The 27,000-nt window shown below is 42.4% G+C and overlaps 1 pseudogene; it reads left to right on the top strand.

The window, feature by feature from the left end:
* The first annotated feature begins 17,348 nt into the window (after nt 1-17,348).
* Nucleotides 17,349-25,932, top strand: LOC131246167 (putative multidrug resistance protein; annotated as a pseudogene).
* The last annotated feature ends 1,068 nt before the right edge of the window (nt 25,933-27,000 follow it).

The raw sequence follows: 27,000 nt of genomic DNA, 5'->3' as shown, positions 1-27,000 counted from the left end.
CGAGTCAACCAAGTTTTCAAGTCGACTCAACAAGTCTTGTCAAGTCCTGATTGGGTCAGACTCTCCATCGAATTTCTAAGATTCTCATCTCAAAATCTCATTGAGCTGAGTTGACTCGGCCAAGTTTCGAGTTGACCCGCTGAGTTTTAGAACTATGATTTTATTTAATTGTAATTATGTATTAGAGATCATATTTTTTGGATAGCAATTAAAAAAAATCCCAACAACTGTGTATATAATCTCTAATACATAATATTAACTAAAATTAGATGAACTCATTTGAGCTCGTTTTTAAGTTGCTTCCAAACGGGCCTATTTATTGCAATTAAATTCGATGGTGATTCTGATTTCTTCGACTCTGCCAAGCCTAACACCTTACCACAAGGTTTCATGGTCTCATGGGTACATGCCGAAGTACTTCAAGAAGGTTAGTACCAAACTACTGGCATTTTATTTCAAGACAAATAAGTATGTAACCAAATTAAATCAGCAGACAACAACAAGTGGAGGCTATTAAGAGTTCATGGACAAGGAGATCAACATGGTTGCAAGGCCACATGGAAGACATCTCCTACGAAAAATGGAAACAAAGAAACAAACTATAATAAGCCCAAGAAAAGAGAAAAAATAAAATAAAATTATATTCTTCTGAAATTCCTATGTACCACTAACTCAATGTAGTTCCTATGTGCATTTCAAATTTCTCTACTACATTCACCATTTTCACATATTTGATGTGCTTTTGATACTTTTATAGGACACCATGACTCCAATCTACTTGGCTATTGTTGTGGGCTTGGGTGCATTCTTCAGTACCTAGACATCTTTACCTCACCACCTTTTCTTTTTCCTTGTTTGATTAAGATGTTAAAGAGATAGTAAATAACTGCTTAAAATACTTAACCATAATTAGGAACAATGATAGATTTTGTCAATGGCAAATAACTGCTTAAAATATTGATCCATGATTGGGAAGAATGATACATTTTGTCGATGATGATGATGATCTCAAATTTTTTATTTTGTGCTGGATCAAGCACTGTAGAAATATGCCAGAGAACCTACTTCTTGGATGGAAATCCAATCTCCTTAAAGACAGAAAAACCAAGAGAATTTCATTGTAGCTGTTGATGCGAAAATCTGGTTCGTCCTCTCAGACCTTCGTATACCTGCACGGGAAGAGGACAAAGGAGACCCTGGCTTGAGCAGGGGACCCTCCGATGCCAAAGTCAGGCCTGGATTCTGGGTCTGAATGTATTGAGGGGTTTTTGAGAAAGAATTTCTGCTTACCTTACAAGACGATGGAGGCCCCTCTTTTATAGCTGCTGGAGCATTTAATCGTACGAGGATTCTCCTCCTGATATCGTGCGCGGGATCCTCTCCTGGTATCACGGAGAAAGGATCGTGCCTATCTCCAGTCTTCGTCCGATCCCGTGAGCTTCGGAGTCGGGGATCTTATTCCGAGATATTCGGGATGAGGCTTTATCTTGCGTTGGCCGATCCGATAAGAAGATCGGCCCGATGCATGCCCGGATCGCTGATGTGTCATCCGAACCGACTTAACTTCTGTCTCGGTTTAGTGAACCATGCCTCGGATCTGACACATCCTTTGGCGACCCGAGGCATTAAGTCCGAGTCTCCGAACTCTGTATCTTTTGTCCCCAACAGTAAGCCCCCTTACTCCGTGTGTTTCATATAACACTTAGGAGTAGCGAGTTTTGAGTCGGTTCATAACTTAGTCCGAGACAGTAAGTAGTCATTTAATGCATTCTATGTCACCTTTGACGGGAGACGGTTCAGTCTCTGACATCGCATGCGCCGACAGCCGTCAAATCGCTCATCCCGCCAATGAGGGTTGGACACGTAGCAAGGGCATTATTGTCGTCAGTCGACGTGCGCCACGTGTCGAGTGGGGGAGTCGATGCAGGCGTCGAATCATTTCCCCATTAATTGTTTCCGCCACATGGCAATCTTATAAAATGGTGGGGGTCCCGCATTTCGAACTTCTACTGCCATTCCCGCTTTGCATCTCCTTTGGAGCTTTTTCGGTCTTTCGTCTTCTTCCTTTCCTCTTTCTTGACTGTCAGCGGCTCCTTTCACCATTTCCGTTTTCCTTCCTCCCTCCGGTGAGTCTCCCCTTCCTCTTTATTTAGTGATAATGGCGGCTAGAGATTCTCGAAGTCCCCAGGAGGGAGTTTCCGGAGATGAAGGTGAAGCGCAACGTTTTTGGAATGTTGCGGATCGCCTTCCTTACTGACAGAGATAGCAGTTGATGCGAACGCTGCTTTTCTTTCTGAGAGGGTCACTGAAGCTCCGGCGGAGCGCCCTGCTTCCGTTGATCCTTCTCGTGGTGGGTCGTCTTTAATAACCCGCCCGGGAAGGCCTAATCTTCCAAGGGGCATGGAGGAAGAAGAGGAGGAGGAAGAGGAAATGTTGATTGCCGAGGGAACCTCTGGGCCGGTTCCTGTTGATGAGTCGGCACACGCCGAGTCTGAAGGAGAAGGATCGGGGGATGATCTAAGCGGCCCGGTTCCTTCAGTTTTGACTGAGGCGGATTTAGACAGAATCCGAATCGGGTATCACATCCCCGAATCGGTTATCACTTATCTCCCCCGTCCGAATGACTTGCTGGATCGTCCTCCTGCTGGGGCGGTCGCGATCTACCAAGTCTCGATGCAATGCGGCTTGCGTCTGCCCCTTCAGGCCATTGTCCGGGGAGTTTTATCTCGTATTCAGATTGCCCCGGGGCAAATAGTTCCGAATGGGTGGAGGAACTTATTCGGGTGTGCGGTGTTGTGGGCTAAGATGGAATAGCCACCGCTTACAATCGACGAATTTCTCCACTTATACCAAGTGCGCGTGAACCCGAACTACCCCGGCTTTTATGTCTTCTCTGCTTAGCGGGGCGGAGGCGGTTCCCTAATAACTGACCCTCCCACTTCCAACAAACATTGGAGAGAACGTTGGTTTTGGGCCTGTGGTCGCTGGGAGACGGCTGAGTCCGAGTCCTGCGAGGCTCGTGTTCCTCGGGCGTTCCAGAGAGCAGGTGACTTGGGTCTTCTCTCCTGCCCTTCTTTATTTTTGTAACATTCTGAGTCTAACGGGCTCGTGTCTGGCAGATATTCCGAAGAAGCGGCAAAAACTCGGCTCCAGTGCTTCAACTCGGATCAAAGAGTTGAGGACGTTGGATCCGGCAGATAGGTCCTGGAAGGTGCTTTTACAGCCGGAGCGTCTTCACCTCGCAGGTCTAGATTCGGCCGTCACAGGTAATGGAAAAATGTATCTTCATGTATCTTCTGAATTTTTTTCTGACTTACTTCGTTTTTTTTATTATTATTATTTTTAGATTTGCCCGAAGCTCGACCCCATCTCAGGATTGTTCCCGAATCAGCTCCCTCGGAAATGACTGGAGCTCGTCCTCCTCTTAGGGCGGTTTAGAAGTTAAAGGCTCCTCCGCGATCAGTTCTTCTGTCGGAGCCTCGGCTGCCGAAGAGACAGAGTGGTGCGGAAGGAGAAGGAGCCTGCGAGTTCTTCTGCCCCTACTGTCGTCGTAATTTCTGACCCGGAAGAAAGGGTGGAAGCGACGGTGGCCGCAACCTCGGAACCTCAGGCGGCGCCCGACTCGGGACACGTTGCGACGGATGTTCCGAGACGGGAGGAAGAGACTAGGGTTGCGTCTTCCAGAGGGGAAGAAGAGACGAGGACTGCATCCTCCAGAGGGGAGGAGACGAACCAAGAAGGGTCGTCCATCCTGCAGAAGGTGGTGTCGGGGATGGTTCCCTGGGCCTTAGCCCATGGGAGCGAAAAAGAGTTCATCAGTCTCTACAACGCTCATTCATCGCAAACCGTCGGCCATGCGGCAAGAGTGCTTTTTGAACTCGCTCCCTGCTTGATTAAGGCCAACAAAGAGTTATCTTCGACTCATCGGCTGTAGACTCTTCCGTCGGAAGCCGAAGGGCGACGCGAGGATGCCGAAACTCGGGTCGGCGTTCTGATGGGCGAAGCGGCCCTTGCCCGGAAAGCTGCCGAAGACGCAAAGGCAGAGGCGGCTTCCTCCAGGAGAGCCCTCGATGAAGCGCAGGCCGAGGTTACTCGGGTATTGGCTCTCCTTTCCAGAGCTGAAGAAGAGAACCGACGAGTTCTCGCAGTCCATGCTTCTTGTGCAGATGACTTGGCTCGGGCTAGGCTTGAGGCAGCGGAGCATATTCAGCAGGCCAACGAGAAGACTCGGGAGGCTGAGAAGGCTAGGGACCAAGCCGTCCAAGCTTTCCTTGAGTCAGCGGAGTTCGAGGATGAGAGGGATCGCTTGTTCCAAAGCGGATATCTGGAATGTGTCAAAGACATAAAGAAATCTTTTCCTGACCTTGATCTCTCAGAAATCGAGGGAGGAGGAGCCTCAGAATCCGAGAATCCGGACGCCGCTGCTGAAGTCACTGCTGGGGATGAGGCCGGCACATGCGAGAATGCTTCGGGTACCGTTCCTACCGGAGGACAGTAACCAGGGCCCCTTGTGTTTTTTCTTCTTCTTTTTTTTTTAAAAAATCGATGTATTCACATGTTGTACTCGCATGCGGTTGATGAATGAAAGAAAACGCTTAGTTTTATTCATTTGACTCGGCTTCAATCTTTCTTAGTTCAGAGTCTTTAAACATTGAGTACCGAGCTAAGGATAGTAAATTTTGAGGTGCTCAGCGTTCCAAGGATGAGGCAATGATTGTCCGTTTAGATCTTCTAGCCGATACGTTCCTGGTCGGATGGAGCCCGAGACGATATAGGGTCCTTCCCAATTGGGTCCCAACGTACCCGATCCAAATTCCTTGGTATTGGAAAATACTTTTCGAAAAATCATATCTCCCATTCGAAACCTCCTGATTTTAACTCGGGTATTGTAGAACCGAGCCACTTGTCGTTGCCGCACCTCCGTGCGCAGCCGCGCCACTTCCCTTTGTTCGTCTAGAAGGTCGAGCCTGAGTGTAAGGAGTTCTTCATTTTCTTCTGCATTGAACGAAGTGATTCGAGCCGAAGGTAATCCGATTTCAACGGGAGTGACGGCTTCCGAGCCATACGCGAGCTAAAAGGGGGTTTCTCCTGTGGCGGTTCGGGCTGTAGTTCGGTAAGCCCAAAGAATTTTCGGGAGCTCTTCGGCCCATGCTCCTTTGGCCTGGTCAAGCTTGGTCTGAAGATGTTGCTTGATAATCTTGTTAACCGCCTCAACTTGTCCGTTAGTTTGAGGATGATGAGGTGAAGAATAGACGTTTCTGATTCCGAGGTTGTCTCACATCTCGTGAAAGCTCCTATTATCAAATTGTCTTCCATTGTCTGTAATAATGGTACGGGGTACTCCGAATCGGCAGATAATGTTTTTCCATACAAACTCGGTGATCTTCTGCTCGGTTATTTTAGCTAATGGCTCTGCCTCGGCCCACTTCGTGAAATAATCCACTGCTACCACAGCAAACTTGGTCTGACCTTTTCCCATAGGGAGTGGACCTATGATGTCGACGCCCCACTGTGCGAAGGGCCAGGGACCAGTCATCGGCGTCAGCGCCTCGGGGGCTTGCCTCAGAATTGCCGCGAACCGTTGACATTTGTCGCATTTTTGGACGAGCTTGCGAGCGTCGTATTGGATAGTGGGCCAGTAATATCCCTGTCGTAGGACCTTGTGGGCGAGAGATCGCCCTCCAGAGTGGTTTCCGCAGATTCCTTCATGGATTTCACGTAGTACATAGTTCGCCTCACTGGGTTTGAGGCACCACAGCAACGGAGTGTAGTAACCTTTCTTATAGAGGGTTCCGTTGAGTATGGTGTAACGGGAGGCTCGGATCTTAACTCGTCGAGCCTCGGCATGATCTTCAGGCAGCTTTCCCTTGTCAATGTATTGGCGGATTGGATCAATCCAGGATGGTTCCGAGTCGATGGCATTGACGGCCTCGCTAATTGGTTCATTTATACTCGGCTTATCGACGTATTCGACAGGGACGGACCTGGGTATATCGTCTTCATCCGCGGAGGCGAGCTTTGCTAATAAATCGGCTTTACCGTTTTCTGTACGAGGGATCCGAGTGACACGACAGAGGTGAAATTCATTGATAAGTTCTTTTGCTTTCTCCATGTATGCTCTTAATTGGTCTTTCCGTGTCTGGTATACACCGGTAACTTGATTAACAACCAACTGAGAATCGCTGAAAACACTTAGGTGCGTGACTCCTATGCTAGCGGCGAGTCGGAGGCCGAGTAACAACGCTTCATATTCTGCTGTATTGTTCGACGCTTGGAATCCAAGTCGTAAGGCATACTGTATATAGGTATGATCGGGGGTTTCCAGCACAACCCCAGCCCCACTTGTCTTCGAGTTGGAAGAACCGTCGACAAACAGTTTCCAGGGAATAGGGCAGGGCAGGGTCGGGGGAGCGGTTGTTGTTGGAACTGCAACATCCTTTGGCATATCGTTGACCGGGAGTTCGGTTGGTGGTGTTCCCTCAGCAATAAAATCAGCTACGGCTTGCCCTTTGATTGCTACCTTCAGTCTGTATTGAATGTCAAACTCACTCAGTTCGATAGCCCACTTCGTGAGTCGGCCGGACGCTTCTGGTTTCTGCAATACCTGGCGAAGCAGAAGGTCGGTCATCACGACGATGGTATGGGCATGGAAATACGGCCTGAGTCGATGAGAGAAAGTTATTAAAGCCAAGGCCACTTTTTCCAAGCTTGGGTATCTCGTTTCTGCTGGCAATAACGCTTTGCTGACGTAATAAACCGGCAGTTGCTTTCCTTCGGATTCTCGTATCAAAGCCGAGCTAACCGCTGCCTCGGATACTGCTAGGTAAAGGAGCAGGGACTCCCCTGATTCGGGTTTTGATAAGAGAGGTGGAGAACCGAGATATGATTTCAATCGTTGGAATGCCGCTTCACATTCTTCCGTCCAACCCATTGTTTGTCTTCCTTTCAACTGTTTGAAGAAAGGGAGACATTTATCTGTGGCTCTGGACAGGAATCGATTAAGTGCTGCGACTCGTCCAGTCAACCTTTGGATGTCCTTAATGGTTTTAGGGGATTCCATATCAATCAAAGCCTTTATCTTCTCAGGGTTTGCCTCTATTCCTCGCTGACTGACCAAGAAACCGAGGAACTTTCCAGAGCCCACCCCAAAAGCACATTTACTCGGATTCAGCTTCATCCGAAACTTCCGTAGGATGAGGAACATTTCTTCCAAATCATTCACATGATCTGCCGCGTGTATACTTTTGACGAGCATGTCGTCAATGTATACTTCCATGGTTCGGCCTATAAGCCGAGCAAAGATTTTGTTAACTAATCTTTGATAAGTCGCGCCGGCATTCTTCAGACCAAATGGCATCACTTGGTAACAATAAAGGCCTTTATCGGTGACAAAGGTAGTTTTTTATTTGTCTGTTTGATGCATTACAATTTGATTATACCCTGAATATGCATCCATGAAGCTAAGGAGCTCATGTCCGGCGGTACTATCTACTAGCTGGTCTATCCTCGGAAGCGGAAAGCTATCCTTCGGGCAGGCTTTATTTAAGTCAGTATAGTCAATACAGACTCGCCACTTCCCGCTGGATTTCTGTACAAGCACGACATTCGCGACCTATTCTGGATAGTGTATTTCTTCTATGAAATTAGCCTGGAGGAGTTTGTTGACTTCTTCTTCAATGATGGCGTATCGTTCAGGGCCGAGCGGTCGTCGCTTCTGTCGGATCGGTCGATATGACGGATCGATGTTGAGTCGGTGAGTCATCACAGAGGGGTTGATCCCGGGCATCTCTTCATGACACCAGGCAAACACGTTGGCGTACCTACGGAGCAGGGCTATCAGCTTTTCTTTCAAGGGGGACTGTAAAGACGAGCCAATTCGTACCGTCTTGAATCCATCTGTCTCGACCAAGGGGACTGAGATAAGATCTTCGACCGGCTGCCCTCGTTCATGACTCTCGCCCCGAGGGTCCAACGATTCGATCGTTGATATGTTGTTGTCGGCGGTTCCCTTTACAGCTATCATGTAACAACGCCTCGCATCTTGCTGGTCTCCTTTGACAATTCCTACTCCCGACTCAGTCGGGAATTTCAGTGAAAGATGGTATGTGGATACCACGGCCTGGAGGAGACTCAATGAAGGTCGGCCGAGTATTGCGTTGTATACTGAGGGTTGATCGTCGACCAAGAATTCAACCATCATCGTCGTCTGATGTGGGGCACTACCGGCAGTGAGTGGTAATGAGACAATCCCTTCGGGCAGTACTTGTCCTCCGAAAAAACCGATTAACGAGGTCCGAACCGGGCGTAGCACGGATCGTTCAATCCCCATTTTGTCGAACGCCTGAGTGAACAACACGTCTGCAGATGACCCCATATCGACGAGTATCCGGAACACTTTTCGGTTAGCGATAGTCAGGGTGACAATCAATGCGTCATCGTGGGGGTGATAGATACCTCGGGCATCCTCCTCTGTGAACGAAATGCAATATCTTTCCCTTTTCTTCTCCTTTGGTGGCCGATCTATAATCATAAGCTCGGACTTAGGCTGACTAAGTTTTCTCGCATGATTCCTTCGAGCATTGTTTGAGTCGCCCCCACCTCGCGGACCGCCGATAATTGTCCGGATTTCTTCCATAGGCTGACTCTCGGTCGGACGTCCCTCAGCTACCCCAGCTTTAACCACATGTTCTTTGAGTCGTCCGTCCTTTATGAGTCGTTCGATCTCTTCCTTTAGGTAACGGCAATCACTTGTGTTATGCCCGTGATCACGGTGATAATGGCAGTATTTATCCTTGTCCCGCCGATTAGGATTACTCCTGAGCTTACTGGGCCAGTTGACAAAGCCTTCGCTTTTGATTTCCATCAATACCTGTTCCTGAGTCTTGTTCAGGGGGGTATATGTGAAAAATCTTCGATCTGGTCGTTAACCTGACCTTCGCTCATCATGTGCTTGATCATCCTTGCGTTTCCTCCCTCCGGCCGAGTCGGCTTCCTTTTTGGCGGACTCTTTGACCAAAGTTTTAGTTTCACGCAGAATTCGCCTTTCTTCGGCGTTTGCATACTTATCCGACCGTGCCATAAATTCTGCCAGAGTATCGGGCGGAGTTTTGTCTAGAGATGCCAGGAATGGTTTATCTCTAACTCCTTGCATGAGCGCATTGAGAGCCGTTTCTTCTGAGTGTTTTCGAACCTGAAGGGATTCGAAATTGAAACGCTTGATATAATCTTTCAATAGCTCTCCCTACTTTTGAACTATGTTGTTCAGATGTGTAGGGGGCTTCAATTTCTTTTTTCCGTCGATGAAGTTGGTGAGGAAGGCATCGCTCAGCTCAACGAATGAGCTGATGGACTTTGGTTTCAACTGTTTAAACCACAGTCGAGCTACATCGGTCAATGTAAGAGAAAAGGCCCGACACATTACTGCATCCGAGGCATCGTGGAGCTCCATATAGGTTCTAAAGCATTCGATATGCTCCGTCGGGTCGGTCTTGCCGGTGAAAGGAGTGATTTGAGGTAATCGAAACCTCTCGGGCAACCGAGCCTTCATTACCGAGTCCACAAAGGGGGACGCCTTTGCCTCGGATCTGGTCGAATACATATTCCGGCTATGCTTCATGTCCGCCATCTCTTTTGCCATTTCTTCCCGCACCTCTCTTTTAAAATTTTGAATATCGGCTTTCCAAGGTTCACTGCTCTCTGCCGTGCCTTCCATGGAAGGGCGGTTGCGCCTTCTTCGCTCTATCTCGTGTCGAAGATCGGTCGGGGACAGGGAAGCGTTGGCCGACTGCGCTGGAGATGGTTCTGATTCGCCTTGGGGTTGGCTCGGCCGGAAAGACTGCGGCGCGGAGGGTTGAGGATCAACCGCCGCAGTCGGTACGTTCGCTCCCTCCCCTTGAGGATGCGGGAGTGGCCGCATTTGCTGATGATACATTCGTTCCAGCATCTGCTTCATCATATTCATATCAGACCGGATTTCTTGAACCTCCTGGTCCAACCGCCCATCGTCGCGACCCCGCTGATTGTTGCTTGTTCTGGTCACTCCTCGTTGACGGTTGTTAGGCGGGTTCTGGGCTGCGGGGACCGCGACTGGACCCGCAGGCCCTGTAATCGCAATCTCTTCTTTTGGGACCGCCCTTCTAGTCATCACCATGGAATTCAATATAGAAATATGAGATGGCTTTTTTGTACGGTTCCCACAGACGGCGCCAAACTGTTGATGCGAAAATCTGGTTCGTCCTCTCAGACCTTCGTATACCTGCACGGGAAGAGGACAAAGGAGACCCTGGCTTGAGCAGGGGACCCTCCGATGCCAAAGTCAGGCCTGGATTCTGGGTCTGAATGTATTGAGGGGTTTTTGAGAAAGAATTTCTGCTTACCTTACAAGACGATGGAGGCCCCTCTTTTATAGCTGCTGGAGCATTTAATCGTACGAGGATTCTCCTCCTGATATCGTGCGCGGGATCCTCTCCTGGTATCACGGAGAAAGGATCGTGCCTATCTCCAGTCTTCGTCCGATCCCGTGAGCTTCGGAGTCGGGGATCTTATTCCGAGATATTCGGGATGAGGCTTTATCTTGCGCTGGCCGATCCGATAAGAAGATCGGCCCGATGCATGCCCGGATCGCTGATGTGTCGTCCGAACCGACTTAACTTCTGTCTCGGTTTAGTGAACCATGCCTCGGATCTGACACATCCTTTGGCGACCCGAGGCATTAAGTCCGAGTCTCCGAACTCTGTATCTTTTGTCCCCAACAGTAGCAATGTCTATAGATCCATCCTAAGCTTCTATATTAGGTCTAGTTGATTTGTATCATCAAATTATAAAAACAGAATACTGAGAATAAAAATTGAAACCAAGATTTTACCTCAAATGGAAACCAAGATTTTACCTCCAATGGTCGAGCATCTAGCTGTCAAGTAAAGATGGAAGTCCAAAGTAACGTCATTAGTGAATCCAAGATAATTAATTGTTCATTTTGCCTATCTAAGAATTACATACTCAAATTTAATGAAGACGATCTAGGTATTGGATGTGCTGACCTAGTTTAGTTTACAATGAAATGAGTTTACAACTTTAGATGATTTCGCATTCGTGAAATGCCACATATTGCATCTCAATATCAATCTGCTTTCTTAGAAAATGGGGTCACAAAAGGCCACTTTGTTGAATGTTTAGTTTATTATTTGGGTGCTTGACTTACTGTAGGCTTTAACATTTTATTTTGGAAAATATATAGATCACATATGCTAAGAGATGTGTCTTTATGGTTGTCATTAATCTCCTAAACCAAGAAAAAAATTTGGCACACCATAAATTTTCATCTTATGCATCTCACTGGATTGCATAACAATATACTCACCATTGTCATCTCTTGTAAATTATACAATTTCCATACATTGAAAGAAGTAATTAACATAAAAGAGTTTGCTTGATGAAGAATGAATATTTTTGAAAACTTCTATTAAAATTGGCTTTCTCCAAATAATTTTTTCATAGCTTCTATTATCTCAAGTCCTGCAAAAATTCTTGTTTTAGAACACAAGTAACTTTCTGCAACCTATATACAAGATGTGGTAATGTTGAATCTTTATGCTTTGAATGTCGTAAATAAACCTCTTTACCTAACTCCTCAAAAAATGCATTTAAAAAAAAAAAAATCAAGTTAACCAAACATGCATCCAAAATATGGTAAAATAGAAAAGACACCCTACAAACTAAACAGACTACAGGTCTCATCGTATTGAATGTTAGTTAATAGTCTTTCTTTATTACTTCTAGATAATTGATCATTTTAGACTTTGATCTAGGTACCCATTGATCCAGAAGCGCAGGAAATAGAAGCAAATGTTTTAGGAGGGGGTGCATTCTATACAAGGTAGGGGAACAGTATAATATTGACATATTGTAGAAGGATTTACGGATGGGGAAACCCAGTGTTGTCATATGCAATCACATTAGTGATTTTGCGATCACATATGAGAATTTGGGAGGTTGGACTGCAAATGCCATAGTGGCATATGCAATTTTGGGATAATGCAATCGCATAAGCCATGAATGTGCGATTATGCTATCACATACTCTATATGCAATGGCATAATCATTTACCTCAGATAGGTTGGAACAGTGGAGTCTGTCTTTTGTTTATAATGAGATCAAAGGCATCACTTTGAGGCTCTACAACTTGTTCTCATCAACCCCCATATTCGGCATGCAGGGAGTTGTCTTCTTTGGAGATGCTCTCTCATGATGTGTTCCTAGCGGATGGTGATCCCTCTATTGTTTGAATCGTTCACCTCAGATAGGTCAGAACAGTAGTGTTTGCCTTCTGTTTATGATGAGATCAAGGCATTACTTTGAGGTTCTACAGCTTGTTTTCCACCTCTCCTAATCTCATCAACCATGGGGCCACTATAATTTCCATATCTGGCATGCAGATGTCTTCTTTCGAGATGTTCTCCTATGATTTGTTTCTAGCAGCTAGTGATCCCTCTTTTCATTCCCTCCTCTTTTTTTTCTTATTAAAAGTTTTTGTATAAAAAATATGAACCACTTACCAAGACTTGATGACCTAACTGCGGTTATGGCCCTTGATAGGGTGGAATTGCGGAACAGGAATCGTGTAGCTGACCCCTATTACTTGCAATTAGGCTTCGATGGTGATGATCATCATCATTTGTAAAGAACAACCAATCCATTGTTCACTCTTTGTTATGTATTCATTTGAGTATTCTTTCAATTTTTTTACATATTTTTTCATGATTCTTTATATTCATTCATTTCCATTTTTCCTTTTAAAAAAAAATTCAAATAAAAACAAAAAGAAAAAACTGTTTAGGGGGGGGCCGTGCAACCACTTATATGATTATGTGATCACATAAGCGCACATACCCCCCTGGTTCTCATGCAATTGCTTATGTAATTTGACAACACATTGGGGAAACCATTCTAGTTTCTCGGTTCCCTCGTCTTTTCTTGATGGCCAGTTGGAAAAATGTCTATATCAAAGAAAGTTATGAGAATTTAGGTACAAATGTAATTTAGCATATATAGCTTTGAAGAAATTAAAGACATTGAGATTGAGAACCTCTCAAGCTTCGCATCCCTCCGAAATAAACTTCCAAGGCTTTTTTGGATGCTTGTAATTGGACATACCATTACCTAGAGGGGACCCACCAAATGTGTAGCGTCGATGTCCCACACATCACAGGGAGGCAGCTCCCATGAGGTCGACCTCATAGAACATTTTCCCTGTGTGTAAGATAGTAGGAGGAACGGAAGAGAGAGAGAGAGAGAGAGAGAGAGAGAGAGAGAGAGAGAGAATGGGTTAAATTAGGGTCCCCCCAAATCTCTCTTTTATATTATAAAAGTTTCATAATTACATAAATACCATTAATAACAAAAACAGAAAATGTTCACTATGTCCTATACCAAAATAACCCAACTAAATGGGCCTATGTAGGCCCATATCACATTCATTAAGACTCCCCCTCAAGCTAGAGTATATATATTATCTAATGCCAAGCCTGGAAGATATGTGTAGCCTGAGTAGAACGAAGAGGCTTAGTGAGCACATCAGCAAGTTGGTCCTGAGATCAAACATATGGAGAAGAGATTTTGCCACTGGAAACTTTCTCATGTATGAAGTGACGGTCAATTTGGATGTGTTTAGTCTTTCATGATAAACAAAATTATTTGCTATATGTCAAGCAGCTCGATTGCCACAAAATAACTGTATAATTAGGTACACTATAAATCCCATTTCTTGCAATAATTTCTTGATCCACATCAACTCCCAAGAGGTATGAGCCATTGCTCCGTACTCTACTTCGGCACTCAATCAGGCCCCCACACTATACTTCTTGCTCTTCAATATGACTAGATTTCCACCCACCAATGTACAATCCAGTAATTGATAGTCTATTTGCTAAGGACCTTGTCCAATCTACATTTAAATATCCTAGTACCCGAAGATGACCATTCCGTTTATACAAAATTCCTTGACTTTGTGCTCCTTTTAAGTACGGAAAATTTGAATAATTACTTCCATGTGAGCTACTCGTAGAGAACTCATGCATTGGCTTACAACAGTCACTACATAGGATATGTCTGGTAGAGTAATAGTTTTCTAACCAATCTTCTGTACCTCTCCAAATCCTCCACTGCATTTCCTTGATCACTTACAAACTTGCAATAGCATTCATTGAAGTGTCAACTAGCTTGGTCCTAAGAATACCCGTCTCCATGAGTAAATCTTGTACATATTTTCATTGAGATAAATTAACTCCTTTGGATCTGGCTAATTCTATACCAAAAAAGTATCAAAGATGACATAGATCCTTTGAGAAAATGTTGTTGAATATACTTCTTTAGTTCTTCAATCTCCTTGGCATCACTTTTAGTAATAAAAATATCATTAACATATACTACAAGCACAATGAGACCTGAGAAATCCTTTTGTATAAAAATGAAATGATTAACATGACTTCAAACAAAGCCATAATTTAATACAAGCTTGTTAAACCATGCACATGGAGACTATTTTAACCCATAAATTTCCTTTCACGATTTACACAGTTTGTCAAACTCCCCCTTAACAACAAATCCAGGAGATTCCTCAATATAAACTTCCTGTGTGAGATCATAATGAAGGCATTTTTTACATCAACTTGAAAGAAGGGTCAGCCATGATTAACTACTACATAAAGTATAACGCAAATGGAATTCATCTTAGACACAAGAAAGAAGGTTTCACCATAATCAACACCAAGTGTTGAGTATACCCCTTAGTGACTAGGCGAGCCTTCAACCGTACCATCAGGATAAAACTTAATTGAGCAGACCCATTTGCAATCCACAACAAGTTTACCAGTTGAAAGAGTGGTAACTTCCCTAGTGTCATTTTAATAAAGTGCATCCATCTATTCCTCCATTGCCTGCTTCTACCTCTTATGTAACATAACTTCCCTATATGACTTGGGAACAAAATGAGAAGACAAGGACATAGCAAATTTGCAGAAATTTGAAGATAAGTAATGAAAGAAAACATATTTAGAAATATGATGAATGGTACACGTACACTTACATTTTTTTAGGAACATACAAATATTATATGCATCTGAGAACTCACTGGACCACAATTCTCTAAAGAATATATGTTGGGTGACACATTATAATCGATTGCACCATGATGCAAGACAATTAACCACTTGCTTTAAAAGCTCGAACTGTTAAAGCATGGCGAATCAATCCCTTTACCTCATAGCCTAGGTCCCACATCTTATGGGTTAGGACCTCGGCCGAACCCCCCTCATGGGCCCCCAATCACATGGGTACCGTCTCATACGAGCCATCCGCCTCACATGGGCCGCCCACCCCGAGTGTGCCCCTGCATCCCACAGGCAACCCCACTCAAACCCGATGTAAAAATGCCCGTGCATTACACCATCTATCTATTTTCATCATGAATAGACATTTAGCTGAGGCACCGTGCGAATAGAAGAGGCAGTAAGTGATGGAGGTTGAATGTCTTCATTGACCACAACCAGTATGGGAACAATTTCTATATTAAGAGATTTGAGATCTTTTGAGAAGTACGGGGAAGACTAAAAAAAGTACCATTTGCACATAAATATTGTCTTCGAAGTGATGAACTATAATAGAACTATAACAACGATAACCTCTCTCTATGCGAGAACATTCAAGAAAAATACATTTAACTACTATTATAACTGATAAATAAAACAAGATATCCAAAAACCTTAAGAGGTAAAGGAAACAATGGAGTATTTGTGAACAAAACTTAATGAGATGATTGACCCTTCAAAACAAATGAGAGCATCCAATTTATCAAAAAACATGTTGTGACTACGGCGTAACTCCAAAAACTCTTAAAAACATTCATGTAAATTAAGAAAACATGAGTTACCTTAAGGAGGTAACAATTTTTTTCATTCTGCAATCCTGTTTTGTCATGGGGTGTGTGCACATCATGTTTGATGTATGATTCCTATTTTAGAAAAAAAAAAAAAAAACTGACTAAAAATTCGAGACACACTCCTTGCATTATCAAATCGAAACACAAAAACTTTCTAATTAAACTGATTTTGCACTTCCATGTAGAAAGTCTCAAAAATAGAAAACAATTTAAATCTTTCTTTCATTAGATAATGTCATGTCATTCTCAAACAATCATCAACAAATGTAACAAAATGCCAACCCACACCTACTAGATATTTTAACTAGACCCTATACATCTGAATAAACTAATGAGAAACTAACTAAAAGATGCTTCTCAATACATAGTGGAAAATTAGCACAGGTTTTGCTAACATCCTCACTTTCACGTTCATGAGGACATTAGCAACTTCCTAGAAGCTTTTAAATGGAACTTGGGTTGACCTATCGTCGATCTGAACCATTCATTCATTCATACCACTATGAGCCACTCAAAGTGTAAAAATCACACCAATTTGAAAGGAAAGACTACCAAGCAAGAACAAACTGAGATCTCAACTCAAAATTGCACAATTAGAAGATTCATTTATAAATTTGACTCTACTCAAGCCATAAAATCTTAGAGGTCCTAATTTATATAAATACCACGTAGATGTTGAAAACGAGTTTATCTCAACAGTTCACAGTGTACAAAGGATTTATATCATCAATCAATCTTAGCAAAGCCCATGGTATGCCAAAATAGTTACGTAATTCTAATGATTGAAACCATTACGCGTTACAGGGCCGAAACGGCTGTTAAAGAAAAACAACCTATAATTGCCCTGTACGGTCCCAAAATAGGCTTTTTCACAAAAAAAAAAAAAAAGAAAGAAAAAGAAAAGAAAAAAAAATAAGAAAGAAAGAAAGAAAGAAAGAAAGAAAAAAAAAAAAAAAAAAAGGTCGTAATGGCCATTACAGGGGCCATATTGGCCTAGCGGTGGCTATTACGGAGGCCATCATTACCATTATTGAACACCTTGGTGGAGCTATTTTAGGTTGGCTTCACAAGTCTCATTTCATCAATTCTATCAAAAAGCATTAATCCTTGGTGTGTGAACAACACTCCATATTCCTTCTCACTAGCTCAATCAAAGCATTTTACAAATTTTTTACCTCATCCTCCTTTCAAGGCCCATCAACCCTAAGCAAAGAAAAGACTCTAACATACAAGTGAAATAAATAAATAAATAATCCCATATTCGTGCCATAAATTAATCCACTATCTATGGGTATCATGTACAATATCATTAGTTAACCATGCATTAGTTGTATTGTTCATTCTGGTCAATCTGGTCCATCACATCCAATCATATTGATAATAAAACAATCCTATAGTCAACAAGCATCTCCAAGTACTCCGTTACATGGTAATATAACTACTCTTCTTCCTCACCATGTGTTATTATGGTGGTACAATAACAGAAGGGTTGTGTTGGGCTCGGACTGCAGAGAGGCAAATATCCCGTGTAAGAAAGAAATATTTAGCTGCCCTGTTAAGGCAAGACCCCAGTTTCTTTGACATGCAACACGGTGCTTCGACAACATACCAAGTGGTTTCCAGTATTACAACTGATACTCACACTATACGAGATGTTATCAGTGAAAAGGTAATCTGCCTCTCCACAGGGATATTCTCCTATTGTTGGTTCAAGCCACTATATTCTATGTTCTAAATTCTAACACAACACATCATGTGATTATAGACAAAGCATGGATTTCTTCTAGCTTCTGTTAAATTTTTATTTTTATTTATTCCCATCTGACATAGATTTTTTTTTAACATGTTCCACTTGACATCTTAAATGGTACCATTTGGAATTCATGCATCCAATGGTTTGAGCATCTACCATCTCATGAGGATGCTGTTTTTCATGGCCTATAGCAAGTGGCATATGCCATGTTGAAAATATCTATACCCTACTAAATTCTTCTTCTTCAAACTTCACTCATTAACGTATGTCCTGAATTTCCTAATGAAAATAAGACATCCGTAACTGCTCAGGTGGTTTATTCCATAGACTACAGCACATGGCATATGTTATGTCGAAAATATCTACACACTTCAATTTAATTGTCCTTCAACCTTCGCTCATTGATGTAGGTCCCAAATTTCCTTATGAATATTGCGACATTCTTAACTGCCGAGATGGTTTCAATATATCTCTGTTGGAGATTGGCTATTATCGTCATTCCACGATTGTCTCTATTCATCATTCCAGGGATAGTATATGGTAAGCTATTAGTGGGAATTGGAAGGAGGATACAGGAAGCTTATGGAGCTGCAGGTGAAATAGCAAAACAGGCACTATCATCAATTAGAACTGTCCTCTCGTATGTTGGAAGCACCAAACTGGAGAAAGCTTCTCAGCTGTGTTAGAACAGAGCTTGAAGCTTGGGCTTAAACAGGGACTCATGAAGGGCATGGCAATTGGAAGCACTGGTGCCATCTCCGTAATTTGGTCATTTCAAGCCTGGTATGGTAGCACCCTAGTGATTCACGAGGGTGCTAAAGGTGGAGATGTTTTTACTGCAGGTGCCTGTGTTGTAATTGGAGGACTGTAAGTCAAGATGTTTACAACTAAAGCAAGTACATAAGCTATGCTGTTACAAGAAAATGCACCTTACAGATGTCAATCTAGAAAATGCAAGTATGGGCACCCCACAAATGCCACATGGCATGTCTGACTAGGGCATTTTATCAGGCAGTCCAATGGTAAATGTTCCCCAGCACAAAATTAGCTGGTCCACTTACCATGCAGGACACATGTTGTAAAATGGATTGTTAATAAGGGTGAAAAATTATCTAGATACAGTGTGACCCAGTTAATTAGATTTTTGACCTATGAAGCATTCACAACAGCTTCTTAATGAATGACAAAGATCTCAAGCACATGGGTTACGTTAGCAATTGGCACATGCGGGGCACTTGTGGCAGGCCTTTACAGATGCACTTCTATAAGAAGCATTCTCATCAACAGAATAATTAGATGTAATCTTCAAGCGTCACAGCTAACCTTTGATGTCTAAAAAGTTCACAAATATGAGAACTGTTATTTCATAATCTTGCGGTGCAATAGGGAGTGCTCTAGCCAATTTGAAGTACCTCAGCGAGGCATCTCTTGCAGCCTCTCTGATATTTGAAATGTTCGAAAGGGTCCCAAGCATAGACTCTTATAATCAACAAGGGAAAGTCTTGGAAGTTGTTAAAGGTGACCTGGAGTTTAAGGATGTTGATTTTGCTTATCTGTCAAGACCTGAAAGCATGGTACTACAGAAATTCAATCTCATAGTAGAAGCCGATCAAACTGTAGGCTTGGTTGGTGGCAGCGGTTCAGGGAAATCCATAGTCATCTCATTGGAGGAGAAATCCTCTTAGATGGAAACAGCATAAAGACCCTTCAGTTGAAATGGTTGCGACATGAAATTGGTCTTGTCAGCCAAGAGCCTATACTTTTTGGGACCTCTGTTAAGGAAAATATAGTGCTTGGAAGAGAGAGCGCCTCCATGGAGGAAATTATAAATGCAGCTAAAGCTGCAAATGCACATGACTTCATTAACCAATTTCCTAGAGGATATGATACCCAAGTATGTAATACATCTCCTTGCTGATGTTGGCATTGTTATTGCTACATACTACTGCTCTTTCATATGAGATTTAATAATATAACCATTTATCTAATGTTGTTGCTTCATCTATTACTTCTACCTTCTTTTCACTACTGATACTGCAGGTTCTGCTAACTCCTAACTCCTGAGTTCTGACTACCACTAGGACTACAATAGCTGTTGCAGCTATTTCTGCAACTTTTGTCACTACTGTTACTGCAAGCTACAAATTAATATTATTGCCGTCTACTAGATGTTGCTACTGTTGTTAATGCTGCTAGAACTAATGCCACTACTGCTACTGTGGTTGCTATTTCTATTCTCTAATCTCATTACTATACCTTCCTAGTAATTCCTAATAACCTACTATTCTTGTTGCTATTGCTTCAACTTCCACAATTACTACAGCTGTTATCTGTACATAGTGCTACATCATCAACATAATCACTCTTGGTGTCGTTGTTGTCAAATAGCGTAAGCGATTATATGTGACCCAAGGGGCCTGTGTGCATATGCAAGCACATAATCGCATATGGCATCTCACAGCCCTCCAAAAAATTTACATTTTTTTATCGCGTAAGTGATGGCATAATCGCATAAGTGATCGCATAATCGCATATGCCATCGTATAATGCCTAATAGTCATAAACCGCATATGCCCCTATGGCATATGCAATCTGTGCTCCCATAATGACATATGACAACACATTTGTCGTCAATGGATATCATATAATTTAAAGCTAAAGGTTATATATAAAAAAAAAAACATGTATATTAGTTTCAACGATACACTTGGCAAAACATGTGGACACTTTGACCAACACTTGCTGTTTTTCAAGTAGGGCAATTTGGAGTTCAAATATCTGGAGGACAGAAGCAAAGGATTGCCATCACAACAGCTTTACTCAAAGACCCAAGAATCCTATTGCTTGATGAGGCTACCAGTGCATTGGATTCACAATCAGAGAGAACTGTGCAGGATGCCTTGGATCAGGCCTCTGTAGGACAAACGACCATAATTGTCGCCCATCGTCTCTCTACACTCTGTAATGCCAACTTGATCATTGTTCTTCAATCAGGACAAGTAATGGAATCCGGTTCCCACAATCAACTTATTCAAAACAAGCATGGTGTGTACTCGACAATGGTGCAACAACAGATGACTATGGACAATGATGAACCCTCCATGGCTCTACAAGAATCTGACCGTAATGATTCACCCACCTCAACAATGAAGACCAAAAGTAATACCAAGATATTAAATGAATCAAGCCCATGTCAATCTTTTGATCATAATAACCAGACCAATCCACACCAAGAAGATAGCTATAGTCCTCCATCTCTATGGCATCTATTGAAAATGACAGCTCCTGAGTGGAAGAGGATTGTACTTGGTTGCATTGGTGCTATTTGCTATGGAGTAATTCATCCAGTGCACTCTTTCTGCATAGATGCAATTCTTTCTGTTTACTTTCTTAATGACCACAACGAGATCAGGTCACAGACAAGATTGTACTCTTTTGTATTCCTAACAAATGTTGTCCTAACTTTTGTTACCAGTGTGAACCAGCACTACAATTTCAGTGTTGTAGGTGAGCACTTAACGAAGAGGGTCAGAGAGATGGTGCTAGCAAAGATCTTAACATTTGAAATTGCATGGTTAGATCATGAAGGCAACACTAGTGGAGTTGTATGTTCAAGGCTCACGATAGAAGCAAGCATGGTGAGATCTCTCGTTTGTGATCGATTGTCATTGTTGGCTGGTGCTCTCTCTGCAGCCACCTTAGCAATCATATTGGGGATGTCATTGGCTTGGCGACTCTCAATCCTAATCATTGGTTTGCAGCCACTCATTATTGGTTCCTTCTATGCAAGAGGTGTTCTGCTGAAGAGCATGTCAAAGAAAGTCTTAAAAGAGCAACAAAGAAGCAGCGAACTAGCGAGTGTGTTGTCAACCACCGAACCATCACTGCATTCTCCTCTCAAGAAAAGATCATGAAACTGTTCGAGGATGCTCTACAAGGCCCGAGAAATGAGAGTGAAGAACAATCTATATATGCAGGTTTTGGCCTCTTTTGTCACAGTTCCTTACTGCTGCTAATGCTGGTCTAATTTTCTGGTATGGAGGGAGACTATTGTACCATGGACAGATCAGTTACAAGCACATTTTTCAGACATTCTTCATATTGGTGACAACAGGAAGAATTATAGCAGAGGCTAGGAGTATGACATCAAACCTATCCAAGGGAACGAATGCCATAAAATCAATTTTTATGATTCTAAAGAGGAAGAGTAAGATGGAGCCAGATGACCCCAATGAGATCAAACCAGGAAAGATAAATGGATGCATAGAGCTCAAAGAGGTGGATTTCTCTTATCCATCAAGGCCTAAACAAATTATATTCATTGGCCTAAGCCTCAAAGTTGAAGCCAGAAAAACTGTCGCATTGGCTGGTAAAAGCGGGTCTGGCAAATCCACAATTATTGGATTGATTGAGAGATTCTATGATCCATTGAAGGGGTCAATAGAAATAGATGAAGTGGACATCAAGATGTATAATTTCAAAGCCCTAAGATCACATATTGCATTGGTCATTCAGGAACCTACTCTGTTTACAGATACAATCCATGAAAATATTATATATGGAAAAAGGAATGCAACTGAGGCCGAAATCATTGAAGCAGCAACTCTTGCCAATGCGCATGAATTTATAAGTTATTTAAATGCAAATAGTGATGCTTACAAAAGATTAAATCTTTTCAATTTTATTATGTTCACATTAGTGGTCTTTTTTTTCTTTTTCTTTTTCTTTTTTGTTTTTTCTTTTTTACCTTTTGTACTTCTCAATAACTCTGTCTCAAATGAACTTAGCCGGCTTACCGATACATAACGGTAACTTGAGGTATGTGGTCGGAAAAGAGCCCTCCCTACACCCAAAGATCCTAACAAAGGCTTCTACCTCTTCTCTTAAAAGGCCTACTCCCAATAGTTCACTTTTGTGAATATTTACCTTTAATCCTGATACCACCTCAAAACAAACTCAAATCATCCATAGATTTTCAATCATTTGCTCGTTGGCCTCATAGAAAAGCAGAGTATCATTCACATATTGTAAATGTAATATTTGAAAGTAAGAGTTGTCTACTCAGAAACCTTGCACTAAACCCAGCTGTGTTCTTCCTAAAATCGTCCTACTTAACATTTCCATGACTAGTATGAAAAGATATGGCAAAAGTGGATCCCCTTAACGCAACCCTCTAGTCACTTGAAAGAAACCAGTTGGTGAACTGTCAACCAGAATCGAAAATTTTGCCGATTGAACACAAACCTGAATCCACAGCCTCCACTTCTCCCCACACCCCAAACAGCGTAACATGTAGTCAAGAAAATCCCAGTCCCCAAATGGCGTATCAGTAGTCTATGCTTAGGGACTGTTCGGATGGCAGAAGCTGTTAGTCATTGAATAGTTACGAATCCTAGGAGCAGCCAATAATGGATTTGCTATCCCTAGAATTAATAGATCTGTTGTTTGGTTGACATCCAAACTGATAGTCATAAATCCTGGTATGAATAAATTTCTTGTTTGGTTGACAACTTTAAAAAGAAAGACAAAACCTAAAACTACTAAATAAAGGTTACTTGTGATAGGAGATCAGATGCAGGTTGGACAATGTTTGTACGACAGCCAGATGCAGCCAGATATCAAAAAGGGCATCAATCTGAGTTTGTGTGCATTCGTGTTTTTTTTTCAAAGATAACGAGATTGTATTAAAAAGGAAAGAGAACATGGGAGGCAGCTGCTGAGATAGCAGCGAAGCCAAAGCAAAAGGAAAAACAGAAAACAAAACTAATGGCCTAGAAACAAAAGATCCACATCCTTAAGCCCACGAATATTAACTACCAATTCGATAATCTTCTTTTTAGCTTTAGAAATAACCACTTGAACCGAGGACTTGATATCATTGAAGCATCTATCATTTCTTTCCTCCCAAACGGACCACCAAATGGCTAGAAGAGCCATTCTCCAGATGCGATTCTTGACTTTACCCATCTTGAATCCGTGCAAGTAAGGTAACATAGAAGAGGAGGAGCCCGGAATACACCCACTGATATTAAATCTGAGGAAAATATCGGACCAAATGGCAGCGATAAACGGGCAATGCAGCAAGAGGTGATCTACCGATTCTTCATTATTCATACAGCATGAGCATATATTCACTAGCTGCATACCACGTTTGCGAAGATTATCAATTGTGAGAATGCGATTTTTCCCTACCAACCAACCAAAACAGATGAATTTGGGTGGGGGGCTGAAATTTTCCAAATGGAAGGGAAGGCAAATGACGCTGGAATGGAAGGGGGGAGCAGGAAGGAGTAGAGTGTTTTAACCGAAAATATGCTTGATTTCTCCCTGGTCCAGATGAGCTTATCCACAGTCAACAGATCACGAGCCACTTTAGACATGCAATTAAGAAGAGCCGCAAATTCCGAGACCTCCCAATCATGAAGATTTCTAATACACTTCACCTCCCAGGTTACAGAGGAGCCGACGATAGGTAAGCAGTTAGAAATAGAAATCATCTTATCTGGAGCCAAACGATATATATTTAGGAATGAGATTTTGAGAGGTGCGTCACCAACCCACTGATCTTCCCAGAATCTAATCGAGGAGCCATTACCAATCTTGAAACTGATGTTGTCGAGCACGGCTTGCTTAGAACATAAGATACCTCTCCAGACGAAGGATGCTTTGTCTGCGATGGAATTTTTGGTCCACCAACCCCCTGACGACCTCCCGTACTTTCCTTTAACAATATCATTCCAAAGAGCACCATCTTCTATGCCCAGCCTCCAAGTCCACTAACCTAGCAGAGCTTGATTCATTACTTTCAGATTTTTAACAATAGCACCCCCATCTTGAATATGCTTTTGCAGACTTCTTTCCAGTCAAGGAGATGTAACTTCTCTTAATTCTCCTTCCCAGTCCAGAGGAAATCACGTCTGAGGTTGTCAATGCGCACCAGGACCGAAGACAGGCATCTGAATAAAGACATATAGTAAATAGGAAGGTTGGACAGGGTAGCCATGATGAGGGTCATTCTACCTCCCATAAACAGGTACTGGCATTTCCACGTGGCTAAGTATTTTTGGATTTTAATAACGATTTTGTCCCACATGGCTTTCGGTGGAGGGCCAATGCAGAGAGGGAGACCCACAAATGAGGTAGGGAAAGAGGCTGCTAGACAACCAAGAGAGACAGAAAATCTACCGAGATCGTCATCTAATATGTTGTGTTTGTGGTCAGGTGAAGTGAGAGTGGTACTTTTAGCCCATTATGAGTGGTGCTATTAGCCTCTTATGGCAACTAGATGACCATCAAAGATCAAATAGAGTGTTGTTATGGGGTGGGTGAGAGGAGATGAGAGTGATCAATCCCTGTATTGTGCAATAACACCTTTTTGGGAGGGCTCATCAGTCACTACTTCTGGGAATTTGAGGTGGTGCATGAGCTCATCAATCCTAAGATTTACCAATCACAAGAGGCTCCAAACATTGAATTTGAAGCTAATGCTTGGATTCTTGAATCTAGAATTAACAAATGCATGGATCCAGATGGCCCCCTAGATTATAGACATTTAGTTACTGACACATACACATTCTCAATTTTTCATCATGCAAGCACTCTTCTATCTTATCTCTTGATCATTGTTTTCATTCTATATTTCTTACAGCTTGATAAACTGAGATATTTTAATGTGGGTGGTTGGTTAATGACTTTTTTCCCTTCTTTTTTTCATTTGTGACAAATAATGACTGGTTTATTTATGACCATGGGGAGACAGTTGCATGAAGGATGGATACATGACCTACTGTGGAGAAAGAGGCATGCAGCTATTAGGTGGGCAAAAGCAAAGGATAGCTCTTGCTCGAGCCATTTTGAAGAACCCTGCCATATTGCTCTTAGATGAGGCAACGAGTGCACTAGACAGTGCATCTGAGAGCCATGTTCAAGAGGCAATCGAAAAGATGATGGTGGGTAGGACGTGTGTAATTGTAGCTCATAGACTATGAACAATACAAAACCAGACTCCATAGTAGTGATTGATAATGGGAGGATAACAGAACAGGGGTCCCACGGTGAGCTAATTGCCAAAGGAGAAAAGGGCGCATACTACTCTCTTGTTCGACTCCAGCAGAGCAACCCCTAGGAAACAAGGAGTCCTCAAACTGATGAGTAATAGAAAGATCTCAACGGCAGATCCAGTGCTGGCTTTGACCTATTAGCCAATCCATCAGCATCCATGAGGGCCTGAGACATTCTAGTATTAAGTTACTGTCACATTCTATCCATCATAAAACCAATGCCAACACAAGTAAAAGCCCCTACTATCTCTAGAAGCAACAAGAAACCATTGGTTATTATCAACTACAATTTTTAATGCATGCTCTAAAGCAACTAGAAATATGAAAGGACCATTACACCAAGAAAGATTTGAGAGGGTATAGAATAAATGGGAATGTTCACTCGTAATAGTAACGTTGGCAAACGTTATACGTTATAGGGTCCTAATGGCTGTTATGGAAAAATGACTTGTAACAAACCAATATAGGATTTCTTCAAAAAAAAAAAAAAAAAAAAAAAAAAAAAAGAGAGAGAGAGAGAGACCATAATGGCCATCATAATGGTAATGGTGGTGGCCATTGCGGCCACCATTAGTATTATAGAATACCTAGTTGTCCATTCTCAAGACATAAAATTGCTCCATCTAAGGAAAAAGATTTCCATCAATACAAATTTACGGGTCTATCAAACCGCTTTCATAAAAGATTTGAACTGGATAGAATTGAGGCATGTAATGACAAGGAATGAGCATTAAATGGGGAACATATGAATTGGTAAGCAGCAACCATCTATAGTTTTCTCTTATATTGGGCACATTGTTATGGAAAGCAAAATCATCTACTAAATTAGAGTGGAAAAAATTATATACCAATATAATGCATCGTTTGCCAAAAACATATAAGAACATCAGCCTACATTTTAGGTGAACCTACAATTCAAGAGTTCCATCTACTGGCAAATCCAAGGGTCTTTAAGCAAGACCCAAGACTTACTTGGCCCCATTTATCCTATCAATTAGCAGATGAATGGATATGGAAGACTTGTTACAAACAAGGAGAGTTAAATAGAAGATTATTCTTTTCTCTTGAAACCTAGATGAACAATTACAAAACTAATCCAATGTCGTTGAGGACCAAGTTAGAATACCTTGTCCAAAACCAAAGCAGCTCATGGCATGGAGAGTCCCTGAGTAGAAAATTATAGAGCAGAAAATGGACGTCAGAAAGTATTATCAACAGAGAAGAATAGAAATTAACTTGAACTGTAAAAAAAA

Source organism: Magnolia sinica, chromosome 5, assembly GCF_029962835.1.
Source record: "Magnolia sinica isolate HGM2019 chromosome 5, MsV1, whole genome shotgun sequence".
In the NCBI taxonomy this organism is placed as follows: Eukaryota; Viridiplantae; Streptophyta; class Magnoliopsida; order Magnoliales; family Magnoliaceae; genus Magnolia; species Magnolia sinica.
Note: the sequence above shows the minus strand (reverse complement) of the source record. Positions and strands in the feature narration are given on the sequence as shown.